Source organism: Alligator mississippiensis, chromosome 7, assembly GCF_030867095.1.
Source record: "Alligator mississippiensis isolate rAllMis1 chromosome 7, rAllMis1, whole genome shotgun sequence".
Lineage (NCBI taxonomy): Eukaryota > Metazoa > Chordata > Crocodylia > Alligatoridae > Alligator > Alligator mississippiensis.
Genome location: NC_081830.1, coordinates 13,484,863 through 13,493,609, shown reverse-complemented (window position 1 = coordinate 13,493,609; position 8,747 = coordinate 13,484,863). Strand labels below are relative to the sequence as shown.

The window sequence follows — 8,747 nt, the reverse complement described above, 5'->3', positions numbered from 1 at the left end:
CGTGGGTGCTTCCCAGTCAATGTGATCGGCCATGGGGGAACGCCCCCTCCCCGCCCATTTGGCAAGATTGGCTGTGAGGGGACCCCCACTCCACCTTCCAGTCGCTGATTGATCTCTGGCATGTGAGCTCCTGGAGCAAGGCTCATATCCCGTTCCAGTGGAGGAGTGGAGGGCTGAACCTCTGCCCCGTCTCTCTCAAAGCTGGAATTGGATCCTCCTCTCCTCTTTTCCCACATTATGGGTGCTTTAAAGCACAAGCACAGTCAATCAGAGCCCTCAGTTTGCAGTGGGGCTCTGATTACATTGCAGATGGTCCAATAAAAAGCATGCACAGTGTATAGTGTGTTCTCCTGCTTGGAAAAGCCATGGCACCCAGTGCAAGCATTTGCTGGCCTTTATGCAAAGGGAACTAAACATGGTGTGTCCACCAAGCTTGCAGCCCAGTGAGATATACAGCTGTTACACTGCTCTGCAGTAGCATCTCAGCACAATATGGCAAAAAGTGTTGCATGGTAAAAACTATCAACCCACTAAATTTCACCTGGGTATGTGTATACATGTGCACCTGGGTCAAGAGCAAATCTGCTCCCAGTGGGAGCAATTGAGTGCAGGGCTGTTCCTACCTGCCTGCCCTGCTTTGCTGTGCTGCAGCAGCCAGGGGGAGTTCCAGGCTTCCCCAGTGCCAGCCCTGGGCTGGCAGGCGGCACAGGGGTCAGGCCTGAGTTTTGGAGATAGGGGGGAACTGTCCTGAAATGGGGGACAGCTCCCAGCTGCACGGATCTTGGGATCCCACGCCCTCTGATGCCTTATGCCTGGCAGTGGAGCTAAGCAGCACTGGGACTGCAGGGAGAAGATGAGAGGGGGTAACAAGCTGGACAACATATACACCTTGTACTGCATGTCACTTGAACTAGGCAGGGAATGGCTGGGGGCTGCACACTGTGCACCTATACCCCTTTAAATTGAGGAACCAGGCTCAGACCCATCAGCCAGTTGGGGGATGGTATTCAGCAGGACAAGGCTGTGATCCCTCCAGCACCCACCCTCCTTGAGTCTGGGCTTCGATCCTCTTTGTTACATGTGATCTTTGTTTTCCACCTAGCCATGCTGATGGCGTCTTTAACAAACCCTACAGGAAAGTCCTGGTGCTGCTTCCCCCTCGTGGTTCCCCTCTCCCCAGTCCCAGCAGTGGTTATGGCCCCCGCCACCCACACGCGCTTGGGCACAGGCGTCACCCCAAGCCAGCACCATCAAGCTGGACTGAGATCATGATCTTCACACAGGAGCCATGAACAGGTCCCACCACCCCACCCACTGTCCTCTGTGTCCCCCCACTACCTAGGATGACTGGGAACAAATTGCCATCTACTCTAATTCTGCACCCAGGAACAATAAACTCCAGCAAGAACTGTGTTGGAGTTTATTCGATTGTGCTAATTTCATGAATAGATGCACCCGAAGAACAGTGTTGTTGTATTAGGACCAAACATAGCATCGGAGAAAGCAATACTCTCCCTTCCAGTCCTAGGAACCTATGAATATTTTGAAACAGGCAAGTGAGTTTAAGATCTTTAATCTCATTGAAAGTAAGCACCTAACTTCCTTTAGGGTTTGTTTGTTTGTTTTTTTCAAACCTCAGCTTGTTTAAGCAGTGGTGAACAGATATCTATGACACTGATTTTTTTTTCCTAATTATCTGGTAACCCTCCCTTACTTTGATCAAAACACAGTACTAAGGCTTGGAGTTAATGAGACAGCTGTTTCCAAACAGCCAAATGTAGTTAGGCACCCAACAATGCCAAAGCACTTTTGAATGTGCTAGCCCTCTGAGCACCGGACCTCAAGGCTTTGGTGACAATGATGTGCTCTAACACAGATTAATGAGACTCTGTTCTTCAATGGCATGCCTTCCTCAGCCTTGAATCATTCCTTTTGCCATTTGGAAAACTGCTCTGTCTGCATCAGAAATAAAAATGTCTCCATAAGCAAATCTACATGAATATTCTCCTTGGGTATCCTCTTCCTTGTGGTGCAAAAAAGGCTTGTTTCATGGCTTACTGTGGGCCCAAACTGACTGAGCTTCCTAATGTCTGTAGTTCTCATCCTTGCCCTGAAACCTTGCAGTCAGAGTCTGGAGAGAAAAAAAAATGAAGGAGCACTTGGGAGATATGGGCAAGGAAGCATGTTCTCAGATGGAAAGAGGAAGCGCTTTGCCATACCGAGGTTTAGACAGGATATTGCTGTATTCAAAGCTTATTTATAGTAGTTAGAACACGGGCTAATTCCAGAAAGTTTCGTGTGATCAGTAGCAAAGCTGATCAGGACATTTCCTTTAAAACATTTTTTTATTTGGAACATGCTGTGTTGCTATAACCGGACAAGTTCACAAAACCTTAGTCATGTCTGTTAGACTTTGACTCCATGCGGCAACCAAACAACTGGGGAGATGATGGTCCAATTGCCCAGGGATCCTGTTGCTCATTAGCCAGAGCAGGGCAGGGAGCAAACACCAGCACACATTGCTCGCAACAGCTTTTTTCAGAACAGAGATGGCTTTGGGCGAGCTCCCTCACCGACCAAATACGGGGAGCAGCCCTGAACAACAGTTCTTTTCAATATTCATACACCTGGTCTATACATATTTACATGGATTCCACCTATGACCTTCCTGTGGTTCCACCCATTTCTCCTCCCATCTCCAGCTCCACCTGTTTACTGTTTGCCTCATTAGCTTGGTATTGCCTATGCATTTCATTCATTTACTTGCCTCTCTGCTAAGAGCGCATGCATAAAAAATTGACCCCTATCTTCTTTTGGTCACTTTGCAGTTTCTCGACAGTTCTTGCTGGTTTTCTTGCTGACTTCTCCATCTCCAAGGCTGTATCTCTGCTGTTGTCTCCTGGCACTAGTTGCTTAACACATCATGCACTTTGCACTCTATCCTTTTGTTAAGAATCCGCTTACTTAAGCACTAGCTAAATTGGTTGCTTTTAATATGTCAGCTAGCCTTGTGACCAGCAGCTTTTCCTGAGGTTACCTTTTAATATATAAACCAATCTTGTGACCAGCAGCTTTTTGCTGAGACACAGGTAAAAGCCTTCATTCAGCTGCACGCTCAGCACTCCTCAAATTCCCTATCGTTACTCCAGCATCCAAAATCCATATTGTTACCCTAACAATGTCAACTCGAGTTCCAGCAGTTCACACGTGCATGAAATATTAGGAAGACTAGTACCCATCTGTCTGTCTACCCTCTAAAAAGAAAAAAAAGAGATTGTGTAATAAGACACACGGTAATCCTTCTGTCTCAGTGTCCATTCACTTGCAGTTGACTGTTTTAATCCACAATATAAATTTATGATGCTATTACAATGATAATAATAATAAACTCATAAGTTTAGAAGGGGCCTCAAGGATCATGTAGTCCACCCCCTGCACAAATGTAAGCCTGTTACTCCTAAATCATCTGTGACCAATGACTATCCCCTTTTTGAAAACCTGAAATGAAGGAAACTCCACAACGTCCCTGGGCAGTGTATTCCACGTCCACACTGGTCTAGAAACAAGGGTGCTTTTCCCCCTGAAATCTAATCTAAATCTACTTTGCTGTCATCTGAAGCTTGATGTGTTTCCTTATTCAACAAGGGAGAACAATTGTTCACCCTCTTCTTCATGGCAGTTTTTCAGATATTTCAAGACTGCTCTGATCTGTCTCTTAATTACCCTTTCTGCAAGCTAAATATGCCTACTTCTCTCCATCTCTTCTTAACATGGCTTGTCTTCCAACAATTTATCATTTTTGTCACCTATCTCTGAACTTTTCTAATTGCTTCATATTCCATCTTAAAATGTGAAGCCCAGAAATTCACACAGTAGTCTAAGTGAAGCCTAGTACTATCACCTCCTATGTTTTACATCTTTCTTAGCAAGCTTTTGGGTTTAAAAACCCTTCGTCAGGCTGGGGAAGCATCTGCAGTTGGTGTGTGCTCTTCCTGTCTTTTAAATCCAAATGCTTGCTACGAAAATTGTTTCCAACTATTTAAGCTGGTCTAATGAAAAGTATCAGATTCACGCAAAGAACCTTGTTTGCCTGTGGCCAACACGACCACAATGAACATGCTTGTTTTACATTTAATACTCCTGTTGTTGCAGCCAAAAACTGCATTCACTTTTCTGTAGTTGCATCAAATTGCTGGTTCATATTGACTCTGTGACCCACCTTTTCAGCCATGATACCACCCATTTATAACCCAAGCTGTATTTGTGCTTTTGATTATGCTCCCCTATGTGTGGCAACTTGCATTTATTTCCTTGGCTTTCGTCTTATTGTTTCAAGCCCAGCTTCCCAATCTATCCTCATCCATCTGAACTCTATCCCTGTCCCCTAAGCTACTTGCACATCATTCCAGTTTCACATCATCTGGAGATCTGCCTGTATATTCTGTCATCCGAATAATTGATTGCACCAATTAGTAAACAAAACACTTTAATTCTTCATATCTTGCAATTGATGGGATGTATTTTAGATGGTGCAAAAACAGTAAAATTGATGCATGAAACATTACTTTCCCACTTCAACAGTGCCAATACAAAATGATAAAAGCCAAGTATTTGACCTTACAACGTTACAGAATTAACCCACCACCTTCATTTTATATATGTAGGATTCACACAATACTATGAAAAAACTAAGTTAATGTGTAAATTAGAAAACAAAAATATAAGTAAAGCAAAGTCATGAAAGAAACATGGACAGACTGTTCTTGGAGCGGATCAGCCTGTGGAGCAGTTTCCTCAGGGCAGCTTCTATCTCCCTGTTCCTCATGCTGTAGATGACCGGATTCATCAATGGAGGCACCACAGAATACAGAACAGCTGCCAGGAGATCCAGAGGGGACGGGGAGTCAGAGACGGGCTTCATGTAGGCAATGCTGGTAGTGGAAAGAAGCAGGGAGACAACAGTAAGGTGAGGAATGCAGGTGGAGAAGGCTTTCTGCCGGCCCTGCTCCGAGGGGATGCTTCACACCGTGGTGAAGATCTGAACATACGACACAATGATGAAAACAAAACAGCCTAAACATAAAAACACACTGAAGGCAAGAGCTGCCAGCTCCCTGCGGTATGTGTCAGAGCAGGAGAGCTTGAGCAGCTGGGGCACTTCACAGAAGAAGTGGTTGATGATATTTGAGTGGCAGAAGGGGAGACTAAAGGTGTTCCCAGTGTGCAGTGCAGAGTACATGACACCAGCAGCCCAAGCACTGGCAATCATCTGGACGCAAGCTCTTCTGTTCATAATTATCCCATAATGCAGTGGCTTGCAGATGGCAATGTACCGGTCATACGCCATGATGGTGAGGAATGAAAAATCAGCTGAACAAAAGAGGATCAAGAGAAAGACCTGGGACACACATCCAGCATAGGAAATTGTCTTGGTGCTTAAGAGAGAATTGGCCATGGAGTTAGGGACAATGACAGAGATGGATCCAAGGTCAAGGATGGACAAATTTGCCAAAAAGTAGTACATGGGGCTGTGGAGGTGGTGGTCCATAGTTACAACAGTGGTAACAAGGAGGTTCCCCACCAGAGCTGCCAGGTACGCTGCCAGAAAGATGACAAAGTGCAAGATCTGCAGCTGCCAAGTGTCAGAGAAGCCCAGGAGGAGGAACTCAGTTACAGTGGTGCAGTTGGGCATCTTCCTTTCCAGGGCACCGTGCAAGTCCTGGGTATAATAGAACAAGGGCAGTGGTAAGGAGGACAGTAACCAACTCAGTGGCTTTGATAGTCCCATCAATAATGTCTCCAAATTTCATGGTAAGAATGTAAATATTCCAATTTTTGCTCATGGGAAATTTGATTTTAATAAATTATTTTCCCTGGCAAGACCCTACATACATAAAATAAAATATTTTAATATTCCATTTAGAAAGTGAAAAAAATGGTAGCCCAACCGCAACTCATGATTTATTTATTTATTTATTTTTATTGATTTAAATCCAAAAGTCTATAATTTATCCATCTGACCTAGAAAATGTATGCTGGAAACAAATATGTGTGAAATATAAGATATATAAAATTTGACTTCCTTAGTGGTCCTAATCCCACCCCACCCTCCACCCAACTCCCAACAAGCTGTATAACTTTATCTGAATTAATAGCAAAAACAGTGAAACATTCTTCACTGACTCTTGTAGCTTTGAATCTATTATATGTAGAATGCAATATGATTTATGGAGCCAGGTTTTCCAACTTTAATATTTTTAATTGTCCTCTGCATCTTCCTAAAACACGACACTTCATTGATACAGAAAACTTACTGAAATGTTTTTTTTGGAAATGTCCTGATCTTGTGCCATATTCAGGGTTCCCTTCCTGAGATCCTTTGCTCTTGTCCAGTTGATCTCTCAGATCTCCTCTGCACCGACCACTAGTCGAGATCCCCAAAAGCACAGATAGCCCAGAGGTCTTTCCCTGCTCCCTCTGTCACTGAGTGACTGGAGTAAATCCAACCAAGTGTCTGAGTGTGCAGCTGACCTCAACCCTGCCTTGTACAAAAGGAGTGAATAAGACAGCATTTTTTTTAGGTTTTTTTCTTCCAAAGGCTCATGGGACTCATTCCCTGGAGTCCTGCACAGCTCAGAAGGAAAAGCCCAGATGTAAACAGTCTGAGCTGTACAGATGTTAGCAGAACAGCAGAGCTGTGCTGTGGTTTAATGTCCCTCACAACACAAGTCATGGGATCTCTGAGAAGGCCCTGAGCTTCTCTATCTGGCTCTGTTGTCCCAGTTAGCCAGCCTGGGCACCTTAGGATGCAGGGAGGCACCAAATTGAATTGGGTTAGTTCCTATGTAGTTTTGCATGAGAAAATAACATGAGAATAAAAGTTAGGTTGTAAGGTGCAAAAGAAATAATTTTAAATATAATTAATATATTCCATAACTCAGGCAAACAAGCTCCATTGCAAGGCATCACATTGACAAAATATTAGCTCAGCAATCATTAGCAGGGTCCTGGTTCTCTATCTACTGTCATGAATATGACAGCCCCATGGAGAACTTTCCCTTGACTTGTTTACATCCCAGGTCCTAGCTCCCCCGCATTTCTTCCACCACCAGTTTCCCTTGAACCCAGTGGTATCAAACACAGATGGACCCCATCTGCCAGGTCAAGCCCACAGGGGTGGTCTAATGGAGGCACTGCATGCAACGTGCATTGTGGGCTGGCCACATCTGGTGCTTGCACCACGAGTACAGCTCTATCCCTGCACACCACACACAGCACAAAACAGCCCCAGCACCGTGCACAGCATAAGATGTGAGGAGCCAGCCTGTGGCACATGTTACCCACAGCAGGTCACTGGGGGTGCAGATTACATATGGCATTGGCAATGCATAGGGGGTGTACATGGGAGCATGTGGACCTCCTGAGATTGGTGGTTCACCCCATGAAAGAAGCACCTCCGGTCCCTGTAGGCAGTTGCCACTTGCCAGTGCCCCCTCGCCCCCGACTGTCCACACTGCCAACAGTATCTCTGGCCGGTCGCTGATCGCTACTGGTCACTGCCAACATGGCTGGTGATGTCTGCGGGTGGTCACTACTTGCCACTCCCTCTGCCCCGCCGCCGACACTACCACGGCTACCTGCAGGAGCTCCCCATTTGCTGCCATCACTGCCGCCTGCAGGCAGTCGCTGTTCCCCAACAGCTTCCGGGGGCACGTGTCGTTCATGGCATGTGGCATTTGCACCAGGGTAGCTGAGTCTATACGAGATTCTAGGTCGGTGTAGGGATGAGCTACGGCGATGTTGTTCATCCCTGTGGCAATGTAGTGTTGGCAGGCACTAACCATGATGCTGCCGCTACTGTCCAGTAGCAATGAGCTCCTGAGCATTACTTCATTGCTACTGCACAGTAGGGTTTGAAATGTTCCTTGCCCCTTGGGGAATTCGCAGTCACGGCGGGTACTGCGTGTTCATTTAGTTCTCGTTACAGCAAGTACTACATGTCTGCACAGTAAAAACTGCCCAGTGGGGCAGACGTGTAGCTGACTGTGCACACTGGATCCTGCGTGCAGGGTGGGTCAATGGGCCCAGTGCACACAGACCCCCAGTCTAGTACACAGGGCTAGCCTGGCACAGGTGCCACATGAAGCAGACATCCCCATGCAGCCTCATGCCATGTACAGTCTATGCCAGGCAGGCTCCACAAGAAGCACCAAGAGATCAGAGACTCATTCATGGACCTGATTGCTCTCGATCCAAACCTGACAGATGCCAGAGCCTGATGTCACAATATGTGTCTCTGTCCTTCAGCCTCCATGCTAACCTACTGTACTGGCAGCTCCCACTTGGGACAGGGGTTGGTTGGAGTGCAGCAGCTGGAAGATTTATGCTGTTTGGAATTCGCTGTCTTCACAGATGTTCCCATGGCCAGAAACTATGATCCCATCATGAGAGAAATTTAAAAATATCAAACTTTCTCAAACCCCAGCTTGGGATTTATTTTATTTTTTCATGAACCAAACAGTCCCAAAGCATTTCATTTTGACCTTATCAGTTTTGTCTGGACTTTATCACAGCAGTTGGCAATCTAGAGCCCATGACCCCACTGTATCCACCCTGTGGAGGAAGGTGTTTTCCTAACAGGGGCCTTCTCTTACTCTGCGCTGTGCTGTACTGCAGCTGGGCAGCAAAAAGAAGCAGCACTGAGGAAAAGTGGTAGTAGTCACCTGGTTTTGGTATCAGCCTAGTTT

General features: G+C 45.9%; 1 long non-coding RNA gene across 1 annotated transcript; it reads right to left on the bottom strand.

Annotated features, from left to right (window-relative positions):
* Nucleotides 1-4,499: 4,499 nt before the first annotated feature.
* Nucleotides 4,500-6,520, bottom strand: LOC132251368 (uncharacterized). The gene is made up of 2 exons (XR_009463341.1): nucleotides 6,315-6,520; nucleotides 4,500-4,931 (listed from the first exon to the last, which is right to left on the bottom strand). It is a non-coding gene; the product is annotated as an uncharacterized LOC132251368 (long non-coding RNA).
* Between the last annotated feature and the right edge of the window lie 2,227 nt (nucleotides 6,521-8,747).